The following is a 24,713-nucleotide window of genomic DNA, read 5'->3' as shown; positions in this document are numbered from 1 at the left end:
GCTCCCAAATTCTGGAAAAGCCTTCCTGATAATGCATATAATAATTTGTGACTGCAGTTGTATCTGATCAAATGCACATTCTTATTCTTTAGCTTGGGTTACACTAATTAATTTTACTTTGTTGGAACAGCAGCTATGCTAATGATGTCTCTATTTGTTTCTCTGTTTTGGTAACTAGGATTTACACGAGCTCCAGTCTGGATCCAGAACACCTGAGAAGAGATGATGCTGACCCTCAGAGGACCCCAGATGATGCTAACCCTGAATCAACAACAGAACTAACAAATATTGCTACAAGTGTGGCTGCATCATATAATAATTGCTGTTAATAATGTTCATCGTCTGGCTGACTACGTCTTGTATTACATTTTCTAAAAAATCCTGTCATATGCACATAAACTGACAGTCACCACTAATAAGCTACTACTAAATATTGTAGAAACGTAATTTTCTATAAAGTAGCTTTGTAATGATTTGTATCGTAAAAAGCGCTATAGAAATAAATGTGAATTGAATTGAATTGAATTGAACATCACTGGCTGGTAGAAAGACAAAACTAGATTAAGCTACATAATGGATTTCACCTGAAACTGTTTGACGCGGTGTTAACAGCAGAATCGATGCTAAGTCCTTCTCCGGGGCAAAGTTTCATAGCTCAAAGTAAAAGCGAAGTGTGAAAAGGTTTTTAAGATGATGGTGTTGAGCTAAACAATTCATGCTACAACAAACATTTCATTTACAGTAAAAATACTTATAGCATCCTTTCATGTTTTTTCATACTTGGTTTAAAATTTATGTCATATTGTCACTAAAACGATGATAACCATTCTGATCTCATTTAACTTTAGTTTCACAGAAAAAAATGCACAGTCCTCATGGTGTGTGTGTGTGTGTGGGGGGGGGGGGGGTGTTTCCCCCCACTCTACCATTTTATACACTCAACATATGAGCTCCTCAAATTGGAATATTGGATTATGATCTGTAGCTATGATTTCATGTTACATGATGTTACAAATTGCTTTTGGAGGTCTGGAAACTTTACCTGGAGGTATTTTTGGGTAACCGGTTGTGGCTGCTTTTTCTGAAGAGTTTTTCCCCCCCGTACTGGAGTTTTCTGTTGTCTTATTAGGCTGTGTCGTAACAGTGAAATTGCGTATAGAGGGATCTGTAACCAAACATACAAAACATTAGGTTTTTACTGCATTGCCAGGCAAATAAAGGTGACTGTTGTAACACATTTGCTCAGAGGACATGAAGAATATGTTTATCTTAATATCTCAAAACACATGGCCGTCTACTGTAAATAGTACAGTTAGCAACCTGTCTATTGTAATTTATCAAACGCAGATTTGATTGTTTTTATCTTCCTGTGTAAATTTAAACAGTTAATTAGTCTCAGACTTTAAAATGAACAAAAAGTCATACAATGTGAATTAAAGCAAATGCACAAGCCATGAAAGTCAAATCACTTTTAATTACATATGTACTTACCACATGTATGCACATATATAATACAAAACAAGATAACTTTGACCTCCATGAGCACTGATCAAATCAAACTAAGACTTTTAATTTGTCAAACGTCAGAATCAGATGGACACCTGTGCTGCTTCTCTTCTGTGTGATTATGCCAGGGTGTGATACAGGACATTTTAAACTATTCAGTGAAAGGAGGTGCTTCAGAAAACCCTCAGGGGGTCAATGACATTATTGACATTAATGCCATTATTGTTTTTACTAGTAGATCTCAGAGCAAAAAATAAGTCACTTTGACAAGTCACAAATTAAATAATACAAAATACATGCAGAAGGATAATGGAAACCAAGATTTTGACCCCCGTGAGGACCAATCAGGGGACATTTCCTAACTGTACAATCTCTGCACAAACAGTGCTCAGTCTCTTCTGTGAGGAGACGCTCAGATTTATATGGGCCATTCCTGGGATTCAGTAATATTCAAGTCCCCCGGAGTTTTTAAAATGGTGGTTCACCAAAATGAATTACATAGATAAATATAGTAAAACTACCCCCCCCCCCCCCCTGGACTGCCAATTAACTTAATTAATTTGAGTCTGGTTTACACATTTCATTTTATTAAATCTGTATTGGTTTGTATGGCAGCAATGTTGCATCGGTATTCTTACAATAGCAATACAGTTTGTAACACAGATGCTGTCTTGCATGTTGCCATCACACTAAATTATATTAGACTTTGATGAAGCAGCAGAAACACAGGATGTTAGAATAACTTTATTATAATATGCAGATTTACTTCTAAATATAATGATGTATTTCTATAGCCTTGACTGTTCTTTTTTTTTTTTTATTGTCAGCTCCTGAAATGGGTCGCTCTGACATTAACTGATTGGTTGAAGAATGAAATGCACTCATTCAAAGACATTAATTTATTGCTTGGACAGAGCAAGAATACCCAATCTGACTTTGCTGCAGCCTGGAATTGAACTACTGGTTTCGTCTGGTCAGAGGAGAACTGGCCCCCCAACTGAGCCTGGTTTCTCCCAAGGTTTTTTTCTCCATTCTGTCACCGATCGAGTTTCGGTTCCTTGCCACTGTCGCCTCTGGCTTGCTTAGTTGGGGTCACTTCATCTACAGCGATATCGTTGACTTGATTGCAAATAAATGCACAGACACTATTTAATCTGAACAGAGATGACATCACTGAATTCAATGATGAACTGCCTTTAACTGTAATTTTGCATTATTGACACACTGTTTTCCTAATTTATGATGTTCGGTTGCTTGGACACAATCCTTTTTGTTTAAAGTGCTATATAAATAAAGGTGACTTCACTTGACCTAAAATGCATGTGTAGATTCACGAGTTCACCCTTACATCTAATCTGAAGGCGAATAGTAGGCATATTTTGGCGTGCTGTCCTGGGGGAGGGGTCCGGGCCCGGAGCATAACCTGAACACAAAAAACTCCCCCTATCCCTAATTTGGGATAAATAGATTAGAAGTGAGGAGTTGGGGTGGAGGAGGGATGCCGAAAAACTGTCGTGGGACAGGAGGCAGGAAGACTGGATATATACAGTCATGGCCAAAAGTTTTGAGAATTACATAAATATTGGAAATTGGAAAAGTTGCTGCTTTATTTTTTATAATAGCAATTTGCATGTACTGCAGAATGTTATGAAGAGTGATCAGATGAATTGCATAGTCCTTCTTTGCCATGAAAATTAACTTAATCCCAAAAAAAACCTTTCCACTGCATTTCATTGCTGTCATTAAAGGACCTTCTGAGATAATTTCAGTAATCGGCTTGTTAACTCAGGTGAGAATGTTGACGAGCACAAGGCTGGACATCATTATGTCAGGCTGATTGGGTTAGAATGGCAGACTTGACATGTTAAAAGGAGGGTGATGCTTGAAATCATTGTTCTTCCATTGTTAACCATGGTGACCTGCAAAGAAACGCGTGCAGCCATCATTGCGTTGCATAAAAATGGCTTCACAGGCAAGGATATTGTGGCTACTAAGATTGCACCTAAATCAACAATTTATAGGATCATCAAGAACTTCAAGGAAAGAGGTTTAATTCTTGTAAAGAAGGCTTCAGGGTGTCCAAGAAAGTCCAGCAATCGCCAGGATCGTCTCCTAAAGAGGATTCAGCTGCGGGATCGGAGTGCCACCAGTGCAGAGCTTGCTCAGGAATGGCAGCAGGCAGGTGTGAGCACATCTGCACGCACAGTGAGGCGCAGACTTTTGGAAGATGGCCTGGTGTCAAGAAGGGCAGCAAAGAAGCCACTTCTCTCCAAAAAAAACATCAGGGACAGATTGATCTTCTGCAGAAAGTATAGTGAATGGACTGCTGAGGACTGGGGCTAAGTCATATTCTCCGATGAAGCCCCTTTCCGATTGTTTGGGGCATCTGGAAAAAGGCTTGTCCGGAGAAGAAAAGGTGAGCGCTACCATCAGTCCTGTGTCATGCCAACAGTAAAGCATCCTGACACCATTCATGTGTGGGGTTGCTTCTCATCCAAGGGAGTGGGCTCACTCACAATTCTGCCCAAAAGCACAGCCATGAATAAAGAATGGTGCCAAAACACCCTCCAACAGCAACTTCTTCCAACAATCCAACAACAATTTGGTGAAGAACAATGCTTTTTCCAGCACGATGGAGCACTGTGCCATAAGGCAAAAGTGGTTTGGGGACCAGAATGTTGAAATTTTGGGTCCATGGCCTGGAAACTCCCCAGATCTTAATCCCATTGAGAACTTGTGGTCAATCCTCAAGAGGCGGGTGGACAAACAAAACCCCACTAATTCTGACAAACTCCAAGAAGTGATTATGAAAGAATGGGTTGCTATCAGTCAGGATTTGGCCCAGAAGTTGATTGAGAGCATGCCCAGTCGAATTGCAGAGGTCCTGAAAAAGAAGGGCCAACACTGCAAATACTGACTCTTTGCATAAATGTCATGTAATTGTCGATAAAAGCCTTTGAAACGTATGAAGTGCTTGTAATTATATTTCAGTACATCACAGAAACAACTGAAACAAAGATCTAAAAGCAGTTTAGCAGCAAACTTTTTAAAAACTAATATTTATGTAATTCTCAAAACTTTTGGCCATGACTGTATATTCGTGCTCCTCCCGAACTTTGTTAATAAAACCGTTGAGTGATAAAACCTACCCTTTTCAACGTAAGGCTGTTGAACTGAATTTATGGAGCAAACTATTTGCTAAAATAACCATAACATTAACAGTAACGCTGAAATACAAATGTGCGGTTCTGTCCATCAAGTAGCATGTGTTACTATAACAAACACCGTTTTCTTTCAGAAACATAGCTCCCAAACTCTGGAATAGCCTTCCTGATAATGTTCGGGGTTCAGACACACTCTCTCTGTTTGAATCTAGATTAAAAACGCATCTCTTTCACCAAGCATTTGAATAATGCATCTCTTAATTAAGTTGGCTTGAGAAAGCCAACTTACTAAAATCCTATTTAAACTTCTTCTTCTTCTTCTTCTTCTTCTTCTTCTTCTTCTTATTATTTTTCTGACCGCAAATTTTTGGACACTAACTCCTCCTAGACCGTTCAAGCTACATACTCCAAACTCGGGTCAGACCTTCATACTGTTCTGACTTGGTGTGCAATATCTTTTCAGACTGGTTTGAGTTACGGTTTTCTTAAAAATTAATATTAAAAATCATAAAAATCCCATAGACTTTCATTGACAGGATGTTCAGATGACCCAAGCTCCAAATCCCATTAGACTCAATCAAGCTTTGATGCTAATCAATTTAAACTCATTCAAACTCATCTAATCTATCTATCTATCTATCTATCTATCTATCTATCTATCTATCTATCTATCTATCTATCTATCTATCTGACTATTTCTATCTATCTATCTATCTATCTATCTATCTATCTATCTATCTATCTATCTATCTATCTATCTATCTATCTATCCTAATAATATGCTAATCATGCTAAAATCATGCTAGCAACATGCTAATCATGCTAGAAACATGCTAGCAACATGCTAGCAACATGCTAATCATGTTAGAAACATGCTAGCAACATGCTAAACATACTAAAATCATGCTAGCAACATGCTAGTCATGCTAGAAAAATGTGAACAACATGTTAATCATGCTAAAATCATGCTAGCAACATGCTAATCAAACTAGCAACTTGTTATTTGTATGCTAGTCATGCTAGAAACAAGCTAGCAACATGCTAGCAACATGCTAATCATGTTAAAATCATGCTAGCAACATGCTAGTCGCATGCTAGTCATGCTAGAAACATGCTATCAACATGCTAATCATGTTAGAAACATGCTAGCAACATGCTAAACATACTAAAATCATGCTAGCAACATGCTAGTCATGCTAGAAAAATGTTAACAACATGTTAATCATGCTAATCATGTTGTTAGCATGTTGCTAGCATGTTGCTAGCATGATTTTAGCATGATTAGCATGTCGCTAACATGTCTCTAGCAACATGATAATAAATCTAAAATCATGCTAGCAACATGTTAGTCGCATATTAATCATGATAGAAACATGTTAACGACATGCTAACAACGTGCTAATCATGCTAAAGACATGCTAGCGACATGCTAGCAACATGCTAATCATGCTAAAATCATGCTAGCAACATGCTAGTCGGATGCTAGTAATGCTAGAAACATGCTAGCAACATGCTAATCATGGTAAAATCATGCTAGCACCATATTAGTCACATGCTAGTCATGGTAGAAACATCCTATCAACATGCTAATCATGTTAGCAAAATGCTAGTTGCATGCTAGTCATGCTAGAAACATGCTAATCTTGCTAGAAACATGCTAGCAACATGCTAGCAATATGCTAATCATGCTAGAAATATGCTAGCAACATGCTAATCATGGTAAAATAATGCTAGCAACATGCTATTCGCATGCTTATCATGCTAGAAACATGCTAACAACATGCTAATCATGCTTAAATCATGATAGCAACATGCTAATCATGCTAGCAACATGCTAGTTGTATGTTAATCATGCTAGAAACATGCTAGCGACATGCTAGCAACATGCTAATCATGCTAGCAACATGCTAGTCGCATGTTAATCATGCTGGAAAACTTGTTAACAACATGCTAGCAACATGTTAATCATGACAGAAACATGCTAGCGACATGCTAGCAACATGCCAACCATGCTAGAAACATGCTAGCAACATGCTAATCATGCTAGAAACGTGCTAGCAACATGCTAGTCGAATGCTAATCATGCTAGAAACATGCTAGCCTCATGCTAATCATGCTAAAATCATGCTAGCAACATGCTAGTCGCATATTAGAAACATGCTAGCAACATGCTAATCATGCTAAAATCATGCTAGCAACATGCTAATAATGCTAAAATCATGCTAGCAACATGCTAGTCACATTCTAGTCATGCTAGAAACATGCTAGCAACATGTTAATCATGCTAGAAACATGCTAGCAACATGCTAATCATGCTAGAAACATGCAAGCGACATGCTAGCAAACATTCTAATCATGCTAGAAACATGCTAGCAACATGCAAGCCGCATGCTAGTCATGCTAGAAACTTGCTAAAAACATGCTAATCATGCTAGAAACATGCTAGTCGCATGCTAGTCATGTTAGAAACATGCTAACAACATGCTAATCATGATAAAATCATGCTAGCAACATGCTAGTCGCATGCTAATCATGCTAGAAACATGCTAGCAATATGCTGGCGACATGCTAGCAACATGCTAATCATGCTAGAGACATGCTAGCGACATCCTAACAACATGCTAATCATGTAAGAAACATGCTAGCAACATGCTAATCATGCTAAAATCATGATAGCAACATGCTAGTCGCATGCTAATCATGCTATAAACATTCTAGCAACATGCTAATCATGCTAGTCGAATGCTAATCATGCTAGAAACATGATACCAACATGCTAATCATGCTAAAATCATGCAAGAAACATGCTAGTCGCATGATAGTCATGCTAGAAAAATGCTAGCAACATGCTATTCATGCTAGAAACATGCTAGCAACATTTTAATCATGCTAGAAGCATGCTCGCAACATGCTAGTCGCATGCTAATCATAATAGAAACATGCTAGCAACATGCTTATCATGCTAAAATCATGCTAGCAAAATGCTAGTCGCATTCTAGTCATGCTAGAAACATGCTAATCATGCTAACAACATGCTAGCGACATGCTACTAACTTGCTAATCATGCTAGGGACATGGCTAGTCACTTGCTAATTATGTCAGCGACATGCTAGCAACATGCTAATCATGCTAGAAACATGCTAGTCACATGTTAATCATGCTAGAAACATGCTAATCATGCTAGCAACTTGTTAGTCGCATACTAATCATGCTAGAAACATGCTACAGACATGCTAGTAACTTCCTAATCATGCACACAAACTGACAGTCACCACTTATAAGCTACTAAATATTGTAGAAACGTAATTTTCTATAAAGTTGCTTTGTAATGATTTATATTGTAAAAAGCGATATACAAATAAACGTGAAATGAATTTAATTGATTTGATCATCACTGGCTGGTAGAAACACAAAACTAGATTAGGCTAAATAATGGATTTCACCTAAAAATGTTAGACGCGGTGTTAACAGCAGAATCAATGCTAAGTCTTTCTCCGGGGCAAAGTTTCATAGCTCAAAGTAAACACGCAGTGCGAAATGGTTTTTAAAATGATGGTGTTGAGCTAAACAATTCATGCTACAACAAACATTTCATTTACAGTAAAAAAATCTGATAGCATCCTTTCATGTTTTATTTCATACTTGGTTTATAATTTATGTCATATTGTCACTAAAACTATAATAACTTTTCTGATCACATTTAACTTTAGTTTCACAGAAAAAAGTACACAGTCCTCATGGTGTGTGTGTGTGTGTGTGTGTGTGTGGGGGGGGGGGGGGGGGGGGTTTGGTGTTTTCCTCCACTCTACGATTTTATACACTCAACAATTGAGCTCCTCAACTTGGAATATTGGATTATGAACTGTAGTTATAATTTCATGTTACATGATGTTACAGATTGCTTCTGGAGGTCTGGAAACTTTACCTGGAGGTATTTTTGGGTAACTGGTTGTGGCTGCTTTTTCTGAAGAGTTTTTCCCTCCCGTACTGGAGTTTTCTGTTGTCTTATTAGGCTGTGTCGTAACAGTGAAATTGCGTATAGAGGGATCTGTAACCAAACATACAAAACATTGGGTTTTTATTGCATTGCCAGGCAAATACAGGTGACTGTTGTAACACATTTGTCCAGAGGCCATGAAGAATATGTTTATCTTAATATCTCAAAACACATGGCCGTCTACTGTAAATAGTACAGTTAGCAACCTGTCTATTGTAATTTATCAAATGCAGGGTTGATTGTTTTTATCTTACTGTGTAAATTTAAAAAACTTAATTACTCTGTTTCACACTTTAAAATGAACAAAAAGTCATACAATGTGAATTAAAGCAAATGAACAAGCCATGAAAGTCATATCACTTTTAATTACAGATGTACTTACCAGATGTATGCACATATATAATAGAAAGCAAGAGAACTTTGACCTCCATGAGCACTGATCAAATCGAACTAAGACTTTAGATTTGTCAAACGTCAGAATCAGATGGACAAACACATGTGCTGCGTCTCTTCTGTGTGGTTATGCCAGGGTGTGATACAGGACATTTTAAACTATTCAGTGAAAGGAGGTGCTTCAGAAAACCCTCAGGGGGTTAATGACATTATTGACATTAATGCCATTATTGTTTTACTAGTAGATTTCAGAGCAAAAAATAAGTCACTTTGACAAGTAACAAATTAAATAATGCAAAATACATGCAGAAGGATAATGGAAACCAAGATTTGGACCCCCATGAGGACCAATCAGGGGCCATTTCCTAACTGTCCAATCTCTGCACGGACACTGCTCAGTCTTTTCTGTGAGGAGATGTTCAGATTTATATGGGCCATTCCTGGGATTAAGTAATATTTAAGTCCCCCAGAGTTTTTAAAATGGTTGTCCACCAAAATGAATTACATGGTGTTAACAGCAGAATCGATGCTAAGTCCTTCTCCGGGGCAAAGTTTCATAGCTCAAAGTAAAAGCGAAGTGTGAAAAGGTTTTTAAGATGATGGTGTTGAGCTAAACAATTCATGCTACAACAAACATTTCATTTACAGTAAAAATACTGATAGCATCCTTTCATGTTTTATTTCATACTTGGTTTATAATATATGTCACATTGTGACTAAAACTATAATAACTTTTCTGATCACATTTAACTTTAGTTTCATAGAAAAAATTACACAGTCCTCATGGTGTGTGTGTGTGTGTGTGTGTGGGGGGGGGGGGGGGGGTTTACCCCCACACTACCATTTTATACACTCAACATAAGAGCTCCTTAACTTGGAATATTGGATTATTAACTGTAGTTATGATTTCATGTCACATGATGTTACAGATTGCTTCTGGAGGTCTGGAAACTTTACCTGGAGTTATTTTTGGGTAACTGGTTGTGGCTGCTTTTTCCGAAGAGTTTTTCCCTCCCGTACTGGAGTTTTCTGTTGTCTTATTAGGCTGTGTCATAACAGTGAAATTGCGTATAGAGGGATCTGTAACCAAACATACAAAACATTGGGTTTTTATTGCATTGCCAGGCAAATACAGGTGACTGTTGTAACACATTTGTTCAGAGACCATGAAGAATATGTTTATCTTAATATCTCAAAACACAGGGCTGTCTACTGTAAATTGTACAGTTAGCAACCTGTCTATTGTAATTTATTAAATGCAGGTTTGATTGTTTTTATCTTCCTGTGTAAATTTATAATCTCAATTAGTCTTTCACACTTTAAGATGAACAAAAAGTCATACAATGTGAATTAAAGCAAATTAACAAGCCATGAAAGTCATATCACTTTTAAATACAGATGTACTTACCACATGTATGCACATATTTAATAGAAAGCAAGAGAACTTTGACCTGCATGAGCACTGATCAAATCAAACTAAGACTTTAAATTTGTCAAACGTCAGAATCAGATGGACAAACACCTGTGCTGCTTCTCTTCTGTGTGGTTATGCCAGGGTGTGATACGGGACATTTTAAACTATTCAGTGAAAGGAGGTGCTTCAGAAAACCCTCAGGGGGTCAATGACATTACTGACATTAAAGCCATTATTGTTTTTACTAGTAGATCTCAGAGCAAAAAAGAAGCCACTTTGACAAGTCACAAATTAAACAATACAAAATGCGTGCAGAAGGATAACGGAAACCAAGATTTGTAGTAATATTTAAGTCCCCCAGAGTTTTTAAAATGGTGGTTCACCAAAATGAATTACATAGGTAAATATAGTAAAATAATTGTATTCCCCTTTGGACCGCCAATTAACTAATTTGAGTCTGGGTTTACATCTTTCATTTTACTTAGTCTTTACTGGTTTGTATTACAGCAATGTTGCATCGGTATTCCTGCAATAGCAATACAGTTTGTAACACAGATGTTGTCTTACTACATGGCAACATGTTGCCATCACACTAAATTATATTAGACTTTGACGAAGCAGCGGAAACACAGGGTGTTAGAATGGGTTTATTATATTATGCAGATTTACTTCTAAATATAACTATGTATTTCTAGAGACTTGACTGATTCTTTTTTTTATTGTCAGCTCCTGAAATGGGTCGCCCTGACATTAACTGATAGCTGCCATCAGACCCAACAATCTTTGAAATTGTTTGACAGTGAGTGACTGACCTTCTCTGACTCTCTCGACTGAGATGAGGATCGACTCGATACGAGCATGGGACAATCGTGCCTGCATCGCGGTCGAATACCATACTACGCCTACATAGGTGGTTCTCTGAACCGGAGAAAGTACACTCTTCTTGGCGTTCAGTCTCAAACCCAGCTCCCCCATATGTGCGAGAATGACATCTCGATGCCGAGCCGCAACCTGCTCTGACTGAGCTAAAATCAACCAATTGTCGATATAGTTGAGAATGCGGATGCCCTGCATGCGCAGGGGAACCAGAGCCGCGTCTACAGATTCTGTGAATGTGCGGGGTGAGAGTGCAAGGCCGTAGGGAAGTACTCGATTATGGTACCCTTTTGGTATTGGTAACCCTGTAATACCGCCATGGTGTGCAGACACGCACTAGCCAGACCTGCAACTGCATACCCTTCGCCCACCAAAGACGATGTTGTTCTGAGCGGCTTGGAGGGCAATGCCGGAGCCTTCAGAGACAATGCAGCACCGGGGGACAGATAGCTCATGAGCGTCTGTTCCACCCGGGGCATCGCTCTATAGCTGTGCTCTCCCAGTAAATCCAGATTTACTTCTAAATATAATTATGTATTTCTATAGCCTTGACTGTCCTTTTTTTATTATTGTCAGCTCCTGAAATGGGCCGCTCTGACATTAACTGATTGGTTGAAGAATGAAATGCACTCATTCAGAGACATTAATTTATTGCTTGGACAGAGCAAGAATACCCAATCTGACTTTGCTGCAGCGTGGAATTGAACTGCTGGTTTCGTCTGGTCAGAGGAGAAGTGGCCCCCACATTGAGCCTGGTTTCTCCCAAGGTTTTTTTCTCCTTTCTGTCACCGATGGAGTTTCGGTTCCTTGCCGCTGTCACCTCTGGCTTGCTTAGTTGGGGTCACTTCATCTACAGCGATATCATTTACTTGATTGCACAGAAACTATTTAAACTGAACTGAGCTGATATCAATGAATTCAATGATGAATCCTTTTGTATAAAGTGCTATATAAATAAAGGTGACTTCACTTGACTTGACTTGACCTAAAATGCATGTGTAGATTCACGAGTTCACCCTTACATCTAATCTGAAGGCGAATAGAAGCATTTTTTGGCATGCTGTCCTGGGGGAGGGGTCCGGGCCCGGAGCATAGCCCGAACCCAAATAACTCACCCTATCCCTAATTTGGGATAAATAGATTAGAAGTGAGGAGTTGGGGTGGAGGAGGGATGCCAAAAAACTGTCGTGGGACAGGAGGTAGGAAGACTGGATATATATACGCTTGTGTGCTAGTTAAGATGATTAGCTAAACAAGATGCAACTGTTTATCAGCAGGACTGTTTATCAGCATCCCTCCTCCACCCCGTAGCTTCGTGTAGCTGTTTTTATTTTATTTTTTCTCTAGAATCTTTATCTTACTATCACTCTCTGTTTTTTTAAGTGTTTTTCACAAGTTCATCAAACAATCGCAGTAAGAATATTTCATCAAGCACGGTGAGTAATGGCTTCTCCTGCTATTGTTATTTGCACCTCGTGCCACATGTACAGTTTATCTATCTCTGTCGCTGATGAGGGATTCACATGTGATAAATGCAGGGAAATAGTTAGGCTGACAGAGAAGATTTCAGAATTAGAGACACGCATCGAAACTTTAATTGAGGACAGTAAGAATGTTAGGGCTCTAGATACGGCTTTGGATGCGTCTAGCTCAGGGATTCCTGTACATTTTTCGGTTCCGGAAACAGAGCCCCTGCAGCAGGGCAACTGGGTGATGGTGAGGCAGCGTAGTCGTGGGTCAAAACACTGCTCTTCTGTTCTGATCAAAACATTAAACAGGTTCTCCCCACTCAGTGATGCACCCACTGAGAAACCTGATGAAAGTGCTCTAGTTATTGGTTATTCTATTGTACGGAACGTGAATATAGAGACACCAGCCACCATAGTCAAATGTTTACAAGGAGCCAGAGCGCCTGACATCTTGGCAAATTTAAAAGTGCTGGCTAATGCTAAACGTAAATACAGTAAGATGTTATTCATGCCGGCGCTAATGATGTTCGACTTCGCCAGTCGGAGATCACTAAAAATAACATTAAAGAGGTGTGTGAACTTGCAAGCACAATGTCAGACACTGTAATATGCTCTGGTCCCTTCCCTGCTTACCGTGGGTGATGAGATGCATAGCAGATTGTCATCACTCAATGGCTGGATGTCTAAGTGGTGCCCACAGAATAACATAGCTTTCATAGACAATTGGACGAGCTTTTGGGGCAGACCTGACCTGTTGAAAAGAGATGGTCTTCATCCCTCCTGGGGTGGCGCCACTCTTCTCTCTAGAAATATGGCAAATAGTCTTAGTGTTTATACTTGACTAACTGGGGCCCAGGTCAGGAAGCAGACAGACTGGCTAAACCGACCGTCTGCTAGCTGCCTCCCGTCACAGACATCACAGAGGTCAGTTAATTCTCAGCACATAGAGACTTTTTCACCTAGATATCACACTGTAGAGACTGTTCCCCGAACTAGAAAATACAAAAAACCTCCAAACCAAGTTAAGATTAACAATTTAATGAGGTTCAACAAATAAAAAACAGAAGCAATATGGATAAACAAATGATCAAGCTTGGCTTATTGAATATCAGATCCCTTTCTACGAAAACACTTTTTGTAAATAATATGATCACAGATCATAATATACATGTACTCTGTTTGACAGAAAACTGGCTAAAACCTGATGATTACATTATTTTAAATGAGTCCACCCCCCAAGATTACTGTTATAAGCATGAGCCGCGTCTAAAAGGCAAAGGGGGAGGTGTTGCTTCAATTTATAACAACGTTTCCAGGATTTCTCAGAGGGCAGGCTTTAAGTATAACTCGTTTGAAGTAATGGTGCTTCATATAACATTATCCAGAGAAACAAATGTAAATGATAAATCACCTGTTATGTTTGTACTGGCTACTGTATACAGGCCACCAGGGCAACATACAGACTTTATTAAAGAGTTTGGTGATTTTACATCCGAGTTAGTTCTGGCTGCAGATACAGTTTTAATAGTTGGTGATTTTAATATCCATGTTGATAATGAAAAAGATGCATTGGGATCAGCATTTATAGACATTCTGAACCCTATTGGTGTTAGACAACACGTTTCAGGACCTACTCATTGTCAAAATCATACTCACATGAAATTGATGTTGATAGTGTTGAAATTATTCAGCCAAGTGATGATATCTCAGATCATTATTTAGTACTGTGCAAACTTCATATAGCCAAAATTGTAAATTCTACTTTTTGTTACAATTATGGAAGAATCATCACTTCTACCACAAAAGACTGCTTTTTAAGTTATCTTCCTGATGTATCCAAATTCCTTAGCATATCCAAACCTTAGAACAACTTGATGATGTAACAGAAACTATGGACTCTCTTTTCTAGCACTTTAAATAAAGTTGCTCCTTTACGCTTAACCCTTGTGCGTTGTTGGGGACGTTTTTGTCCACTAGGAGGTAAAGTTGAGTCTTATTTTGGCCACAACTTTCTCTGTGTTTGAGCTAATGTAATGATTTTTGGTGACAAATCTTATTTTGACCCATATTTTGGGAAAATGCTTTGAAATTTTTCAAAAACTCAACCGTACACTTTGGGCAAAATCACTACCCTTTCGGGATGTTCGATGAAAACATCCACTAAATTAAACTGCTGTAAAAATGTATCAGATAAATATTTTTTTAATTTTTTTTTGCATAAATCTATTATTTAACCTCCGTCCTGATCAAAACTACCAAATTTAAAAAACAATTCCAAGATTTTAACTTTTTAATTACCAAGTTCATAAATGATGTCACTGATTTGGGAATAAAAACACACAAAATTACATATTTTCAATATAAAAAGTGATTGTGGACTGGATATTTTTTTACCTTTTATCACAGTCTTGGGCATGTCAAAGATTAGTAACAAGATTGGCTTTGATGCATTATTAGTTTTTGTGCAGCATTGGATTTGAATTTTTTCTCCCTAATTTGTTGTTGGTGGCTGTTTTTGCCCCGTTGAGTTCCATTATAATGACATTTTTTGATTGCAAAGCCATGACACCATATAATCATGCATTCTTGATTTTTTGTGGTTTTCCCTTTTGGGGAGAGGTAAAATTTTTATTTTTACAGTTGATCACTAGGTGGGACCATTAACCCTTTAAATAGGCCTGTGCAAAAAAAAGGCTTGGTTTCTGGCTTGTATATGTAGTTATATGGAGTATAACAGCAAATTATAGTGTTTGTGTGTGTGTGAGATTCTTGATTGTTGGTGGTTTTCCCTGTTGGGAAGAGGTAACATTTGTTATTTTTTACAGTTGATCACTAGGTGGGACCATTAACCCTTTAGATAGGCCTGTGCAAAAAAAGGCTTAGTTTCTGGCTTGTATGGAGTTATATGGAGTATAATAGCAAATTATAGTGTGTGTGTGTGATAGAGAGAGAGAGAGAGAGAGGGTGTGAGAGAGACCTTTGTGCACTTACCTTGATGTACAGTATCTGAAAAAAATCAAAATATGCACCTCATGCTCTCAGAACGACATGGATTAAACAATAAAAAAAGAAGTGTGTTTATGCACCTGGTGCCTTTTGATGGTGAAAAGTACAGATGGCCTATATGTGAAATGCTCCTCTTTTCTTGATGGTAAAGCCAGTTTAAAACCTTAAAATCCTGTAAAAAAATCTCATGAAAAAATCTCAGGGGTCATGTTACATAATCATTTCTAAAACTTTGGTACAAGTCAAGCCCTTTCTCGTGTTGCTTGCTGCTCTTCTCACCATTAAATATCCAGCAGGATGGCATGCAAGTGTTTAAATCCACGTACTTTGCTTTTGTTTAGTCTATTCGCTTGTTAAGTCTGACGTCACATAGCAGCGCTTCCGTGTCCAAACGCTCTATCAGTTACCACGAGAAAACAAAAAAAGGTGCTAATATAAACTCACAATGTGATAGAATACTAGCGAAAAAGTTATAATATTAACCTTTAACTCCATACCGAAGTACCAGATAGCCAGACAATGAAAATATAAAAAATATATATATAAAAATTATTTGTGTTTGGGACGCTGTGAGCATGGAGACTGTAGTGTATATCGTAAGTTTGAAAGCGTTTAACTTAAATTATCAATATGAATAAACAGTGTTCATAAACGACTGCTGAGGTCATATTCTCAAGTGAAGCGAGTTGAGGCCTGGACCCGGAAACAGCGCTTTTTACGTCATCAATTAACAACTGAATACTTTCACCACCATTAAAAGGCAGTAGGTGCATGAATACACTTTTGTTTACTCCATGTAGTTCTAAGAGCTGAGGTGTACATTGTGATTTTCTGAAATACATCAAGGTAAGTGCGTAAAGGTCTCTCTCACACACACTCTCTCTCTCTTTCTCACACACACACACATACACACTCAATATAATATGCTGTTATACTCCATATAGCTTCATATACAAGTCAGAAACTAAGCTTTTTTTGCACAGGCCTATCTAAATGGTTAATGGTCCCACCTAGTGATCAACTGTAAAAATAACAAATGTTACCTCTTCCCAACAGGGAAAACCACCAACAATCAAGAATCTCACACACACACAAACACTATAATTTGCTGTTATACTCCATATAACTCCATATACAAGCCAGAAACTAAGCCTTTTTTTGCACAGGCCTATCTAAAGGGTTAATGGTCCCACCTAGTGATCAACTGTAAAATTAACTAATTTTACCTCTTCCCAAAAGGGAAAACCACAAACAATCAAGAATGCATGATTACATGGTGTCATGGCTTTGCAATCAAAAAATGTCGTTATAATGGAAGTCAATGGGGCAAAAACGCCACCAACAACAAATTAGGGAGAAAAAATTAAATCTAATGCTGCACAAAAACTAAAAATGCATCAAAGCCAATGTTGCTAGTAATCTTTGACATGCCCAAGACTGTTATAAAAAGTAAAAAAAAATCCAGCCACAATTACTTTTATATTGACAATAAGTCATTTTGTGTGTTTTTTCCCCCCAAATCAGTGACATCATTTATGAACTTGGCAATTAAAGAGTTAAAATCTTGGATTTTTTTTTAAAAACATTTGGTAGTTTTGATCAGGACTGAGGTTGATTAACAGATTTATGCAAAAAAAATAGAAAAAAAAATATGAATCTGATACATTTTTACAGCAGTTTAATTGAGTGGATGTTTTCATCCCGAACAACTTGAAAGGGTAGTGAAGTTGAACAATCCACAAGGGTTAAGGAAGGTTAAGGAAAACAGTTTGACACCATGGTATAATGAGCATACTCGCACCCTAAAGAGAGCAGCCCGAAAAATGGAGCGCAACTGGAGGAAAACAAAACTAGAGGTATTTCGTATTGCTTGGTGGGAAAGTAACCTTATCCTACAGAAAAGCATTAAAAACTGATAGATCCGATTACTTTTCTTCTCTTTAAGAAGAAAACAAACATAACCCCAGGTATTTTTTCAATACAGTGGCTAAATTAACGAAAAATAAAGCGTCAAGAAGTGTTGACATTTCCCAACACCACAGCAGTAATGACTTTATGAACTACTTTACATCGAAAATCGATACTATTAAAGATAAAATTGCAACCATTCAGCCGTCAGCTACAGTATCACATCAGACAGTGCACTATAGACCCCCTAAGGAACAGTTCCACTCATTCTCTACTATAGGAGAGGAAGAATTGTATAAACGTGTTAAATCATCTAAACCAACAACATGTATGTTAGACCCTATACCATCTAAGCTCCTAAAAGAGGTGCTTCCAGAAGTCATAGATCCTCTTCTGACTATTATTAATTCCTCATTGTCATTAGGATATGACCCCAAAACCTTCAAACTGGCTGTTATTAAGCCTCTCATCAAAAAAACACAACTTGACCCCAAAGAACTCGAATCTCCCTTTTCTGTCTAAGATACTAGAAAAGGTGGTATCCTCACAATTATATTCCTTCTTAGAGAAAAATTGTATATGTGAGGATTTCCAGTCAGGATTTAGACCGTATCATAGTACTGAGACTGCTCTCCTTAGAGTTACAAATGATCTGCTCTTATCATCTGATCGTGGGTGTATCTCTCTTTTAGTTTTATTGGATCTTAGTGCTGTATTTGACACAATTGACCACAACATTCTTTTGCATAGACTTGAACCCTTTGTTGGCATTAATGGAAGTGCATTTGCATGGTTTAAATCGTACATATATGACCGCCATCAGTTCGTAGCAGTGAATGAAGATGTATCATATCGATCACAACAGAGGTGGGTAGAGTACCCAAAAACTGTACTCAAGTAAAAGTAAAAGTACTTCTAGAAATATTTACTCAAGTAAAAGTAAAAGTACTAGTCTTGAATAGTTACTTGAGTACGAGTAAAAGAGTATCGGATAAAAAATCTACTCAAGTAGTTAGTTACTAGTTACTTTTGGTCATATATACTGCGCCTATTTTTATTTAGATATATAGATAAAATGTATGTAATGTATGTGTGCGTGTATAAATGTATATATTTCATCAGCCTTTACTCCAATTTATGTAATTTATTATAAAACCCTGTCTGTTTACTTAAGTAACAGATATAGGTGTCATGCCATAACATATTTTTAATACGACTGACTTTATATTAAATGAGAATTTAACATTGAAAGTTAATGTGATATAAATATTGCTACTAATCTTTCATTGTTCAGAAAGAGAGCAAATAACATTTACATTATTAAAGATCATTTCACTGACAGTCTAGATTTCAATCACTCTCAGAAACTCCCATTAAATCACTGAAACTGTTAACACTGTGAAATCAATATCTTAATTAAAGATTCGTACACACATCTGCACTTTGTTGTTTCTGACGAGAGAATTCGCCAGAAAGAGGTATTCAGTCAGTGAGCGAGTGAAGGAAGCACCGGCATTTCAGCGATGACTCATCGGAACACCTCTGATTGGCCAATGCTTTAATAAGCTCAAAAGAATCATGTGTGATTGGTTATAATGCGCAGCGCTGTATAAACACATCTACCTCTGGCTCAGCGCCAGCAAGCAATCATAGATCTGAATTTAGCAGCTGATGATATGTATTAAAATTAATAAAATCTTAATCGGCTATTTTTTGTCTTTTGGAAGCTGCATTTAACTTGACTCCCCTCTGTTATAAGCCACACGTACAACAAACTAATGTCACAGTATCGTGTACTGTAATCGAATGTAGCCCAAGTTATTACCTGTTAAACAGTAGACAGCACACGTGGTGTTCCTCTAATAAGGATCTCTATCGCAAACGAATAATAGCCTTTGCAGATTTGCTTTCAATTCAGTGCAGTTCCAGCCACGTTTTCAACGCTGCTGATGATCTTAAACGTTACAACTCTGAGTGAACCACTTCAGACGCTCAGCGCGTGCGGCAGGGAACTGAACGACTCATTCAAACTGATTCATGAACCAATTCACTCGTTTGCCAATTGGTTTGATCAAGCCTTTGAACAGAATTGACTCAAAAGAATGAATCATTCACGAATGGGCATCACTCATTGCCCAGAGAAAAGTAGACGGCGCGTTTGGAATAAACTGAAGCATTTATAACATTTATTGCATTAAGATAAAGTAACGAGAGGAGCGTCGCCCACAGTAACGAAGTAAAAGTACAGATTTTTCCCCAAAAATTTACTCAAGTAAGAGTATAAAGTACCCATCTTTAAATATACTCCGAAAAGAATTAGTTACCCCCAAAAATTACTCAAGTAAATGTAACGAAGTAAATGTAACTCGTTACTACCCACCTCTGGATCACAAGTACAGTATGAAGTACCTCAAGGCTCAGTACTAGGCCCGCTACTCTTCACATTTTATATGTTACCCTTGGGAGATATCATCAGGAAACATGGTGTTAGCTTTCACTGTTATGCTGATGATACTCAGCTCTATATTTCTTCGAGGCCCGGTGAAACACACCAATTTGAAAAACTAATGGAATGCATAGTCAATATAAAAAACTGGATGACGAGTAATTTCTTACTGCTAAATTCTGAAAAAACAGAGGTGTTAAATATAGGACCTAAAAACTCCGCTTGTAATAACCTAGAACACTGTCTAAGACTTGATGTTTGCTCTGTCAATTCTTCGTCATCAGTTAGGAACCTAGGTGTGCTATTTGATCGCAATCTTTCCTTAGAAAGCCACGTTTCTAGCATTTGTAAAACTGCATTTTTCCATCTCAAAGATATATCTAAATTACGGCCTATGCTCTCAATGTCAAATGCAGAAATGTTAATTCATGCATTTATGACCTCAAGGTGAGATTATTGTAATGCTTTATTGGGTGGTTCTGCACGCTTAGTAAACAAACTAGAACTAGAACCAGGAAGTATGACCATATTAGCCCGGTCCTGTCAACACTGCACTGGCTCCCTATCAAACATCGTATAGATGTTAAAATATTGCTTATTACTTATAAAGCCCTGAATGGTTTAGCACCTCAGTATTTGAATGAGCTCCTTTTACATTATAATCCTCTACGTCTGCTACGTTCTCAAAACTCAGGTAATTTGATAATACCTAGAATATCAAAATCAACTGCGGGAGGCAGATCCTTTTCCTATTTGGCGCCTAAACTCTGGAATAACCTACCTAACATTGTTCGGGAGGCAGACACACTCTTGCAGTTTAAATCTGGATTAAAGACCCATAATTTTAACCTGGCTTACACATAAAATACTAATATGCTTTTAATATCCAAATCCGTTAAAGGATTTTTAGGCTGCATTAATTAGGTAAACCGGAACCGGAAACACTTCCCATAACACCCTATGTACTTGCTACATAATTAGAAGAATGGCATCTACGCTAATATTTGTCTGTTTCTCTCTTATTCCGAGGTCACCGTAGCCACCAGATCCAGTCTGTATCCAGATCAGAGGGTCACTGCAGTCACCCGGATCCAGTACGTATCCAGACCAGATGGTGGATCAGCACATAGAAAGGACCTCTATTGCCCTGAAAGACAGCGGAGACCAGGACAACTAGAGCCCCAGATACAGATCCCCTGTAAAGATCTTGTCTCAGAGGACCACCAGGACAAGACCACAGGAAACAGATGATTCTTCTGCACAATCTGACTTTGCTGCAGCCTGGAATTGAACTACTGGTTTCGTCTGGTCAGAGGAGAACTGGCCCCCCAACTGAGCCTGGTTTCTCCCAAGGTTTTTTTCTCCATTCTGTCACCGATGGAGTTTCGGTTCCTTGCCGCTGTCGCCACTGGCTTGCTTAGTTGGGGTCACTTCATCTACAGCGATATCGTTGACTTGATTGCAAATAAATGCACAGACACTATTTAACTGATCAGAGATGACATCACTGAATTCGATGATGAACTGCCTCTAACTATCATTTTGCATTATTGACACACTGTTTTCCTAATGAATGTTGTTCAGTTGCTTTGACGCAATGTATTTTGTTTAAAGCGCAATATAAATAAAGGTGACTTGACTTGACTTGACTGTGCCAAATTGGATGATTATCTGATCGTGCTCCTCCCGAACTTTGTTAATAAAACCACATTTCCATTGAGTGATAAAATCTACCCTTTTCAACGTAAGGCTGTTGAACTGAATTTATGGAGCAAACTATTTGCTAAAATAACCATAACATTAACAGCAACGCTGAAATACAAACGTGCGGTTCTGTCCATCAAGTTGCAGGTGTTCCTATAACAAACACTGTTTTCTTTCAGAGCTCCCAAACTCTGGAATAGCCTTCCTGATAATGTTCAGGGTTCAGACACACTCTCTCTGTTTAAATCTAAATTAAAAACGCATCTCTTTCATCAAGCATTTGAATAATGCATCTCTTAATTTGTGACTGCAGTTGTATCTAATCAAATGCACATTCTTATTCTTTAGCTTGGGTTAAACTAATTAATTTTACTTTGTTGGAACAACAGCTATGCTAATGATGTCTCTATTTGTTTCTCTGTTTTGGTAACTAGGATTTACACAAGCTCCAGTCTGGATCCAGAACACCTGAGAAGAGATGATGCTGACCCTCAGAGGACCTCAGATGATGCTAACCCTGAATCAACAACAGAACTAACAAATATTGCTACAAGTGTGACTGCATCATATAATAATTGCTGTTAATAATGTTCATCATCTGGCTGACTACGTCTTGCATTAATTTTTTCTTAAAATTCCTGTCATACGGACACAAACTGACAATCACCACTTATAAGCTACTACTAAATATTGTAGAAACTTAGTTTTCTGTAAAGTTGCTTTGTAATGATTTTCTATCGTAAAAAGCACTATACAAATAAACTCGAATTGAATTGAATTGAATATCACTGACTGGTAGAAAGACAAAACTAGATTAAGCTACATAATGGATTTCACCTAAAAAGGTTTGATGCGGTGTTAACAGCAGAATCGATGCTAAGTCCTTCTCCGGGGCAAAGTTTCATAGCTCAAAGTAAAAGCGCAGTGTGAAAAGGTTTTTAAGATGATGGTGTTGAGCTAAACAATTCATGCTACAACAAACATTTCATTTACAGTAAAAATACTGATAGCATCCTTTCATGTTTTTTCATACTTGGTTTATAATTTATGTCATATTGTCACTAAAACTATGATTACCATTCTGATCTCATTTAACTTTAGTTTCACAGAAAAAAATACACAGTCCTCACTCTACCATTTTATACACTCAACATAAGAGCTCCTCAACTTGGAATATTGGATTATGAACTGTAGTTATGATTTCATGTTACATGATGTTACAGATTGCTTCTGGAGGTCTGGAAACTTTACCTGGAGTTATTTTTGGGTAACTGGTTGTGGCTGCTTCTCCGGAAGAGTTTTTCCCTGCCGTAATGGAGTTTTCTGTTGTCTTATTAGGCTGTGTCGTAACAGTGAAATTGCGTATAGAGGGATCTGTAACCAAACATACAAAACATTGGGTTTTTATTGCATTGCCAGGCAAATACAGGTGACTGTTGTAACACATTTGCTCAGAGGCCATGAATAATATGTTTATCTCAATATCTCAAAACACATGGCCGTCTACTGTAAATAGTACAGTTAGCAACCTGTCTATTGTAATTTATCAAATGCAGGTTTGATTGTTTTTATCTTCCTGTTTAAATCTAAACACTTAATTAGTCTCACACTTTAAAATGAACAAAAAGTCATACAATGTGAATTAAAGCAAATGAACAAGCCATGAAAGTCATATCACTTTTAATTACAGATGTACTTACCAGATGTATGCACATATATAATAGAAAGCAAGAGAACTTTGACCTCCATGAGCACTGATCAAATCAAACTAAGACTTTAAATTTGTCAAACGTCAGAATCAGATGGACAAACACCTGTGCTGCGTCTCTTCTGTGTGGTTATGCCAGGGTGTGATACAGGACATTTTAAACTATTCAGTGAAAGGAGATGCTTCAGAAAACCCTCAGGGGGTTAATGACATTATTGACATTAATGCCATTATTGTTTTTACTAGTAGATCTCAGAGCAAAAAATAAGTCACTTTGACAAGTCACAATTTAAATAATACAAAATGCATGCAGAAGGATAATGGAAACCAAGATTTTGACCCCCGTGAGGACCAATCAGGGGCCATTTCCTAACTGTACAATCTCTGCACAAACAGTGCTCAGTCTCTTCTGTGAGGAGATGCTCAGATTTATATGGGCCATTCCTGGGATTCAGTAATATTTAAGTCCCCCAGAGTTTTTAAAATGGTGGTTCACCTAAATTAATTACATAGATAAATATAGTAAAAAGATTTTTTTCCCCCTTGGACTGCCAATTAACTAATTTGAGTCTGGGTTTACATCTTTTATTTTACTAAATCTGTATTGGTTTGTATTACAGCAATGTTGCATCGGTATTCCTACAATAGCAATACAGTTTGTAACACAGATGTTGTCTTACTACATGGCAACATGTTGCCATCACACTAAATTATATTAGACTTTGATGAAGCAGCAGAAACACAGGATGTTAGAATAACTTTATTATAATATGCGGATTTACTTCTAAATATAACGATGTATTTCTATAGACTTGACTGATTCTTTGTTTTTTAATTGTCAGCTCCTGAAATGGGTCGCTCTGACATTAACTGATTGGTTGAAGAATGAAATGCACTCATTCAAAGACATTAATTTATTGCTTGGACAGAGCAAGAACACCCAATCTGACTTTGCTGCAGTCTGGAATTGAACTACTGGTTTCGTCTGGTCAGAGGAGAACTGGCCCCCCAACTGAACCTGGTTTCTCCCAAGGATTTTTTCTCCATTCTGTCACCGATGGAGTTTCAGTTCCTTGCCGCTGTCGCCTCTGGCTTGCTTAGTTGGGGTCACTTCATTTATAG

At 37.8% G+C, this 24,713-nt stretch overlaps 1 long non-coding RNA gene across 1 annotated transcript; it reads right to left on the bottom strand.

The window, feature by feature from the left end:
* Nucleotides 1-1,056: 1,056 nt before the first annotated feature.
* LOC132116612 (uncharacterized) lies at nt 1,057-23,240 on the bottom strand. The gene is made up of 4 exons (XR_009425657.1): nt 23,135-23,240; nt 10,018-10,140; nt 8,596-8,718; nt 1,057-1,165 (listed from the first exon to the last, which is right to left on the bottom strand). It is a non-coding gene; the product is annotated as an uncharacterized LOC132116612 (long non-coding RNA).
* Nucleotides 23,241-24,713: the final 1,473 nt, after the last annotated feature.

This window comes from Carassius carassius, chromosome 36 (assembly GCF_963082965.1).
Source record: "Carassius carassius chromosome 36, fCarCar2.1, whole genome shotgun sequence".
NCBI classification, from domain to species: Eukaryota; Metazoa; Chordata; class Actinopteri; order Cypriniformes; family Cyprinidae; genus Carassius; species Carassius carassius.
This window is presented reverse-complemented; position numbering and strand designations above follow the sequence as displayed.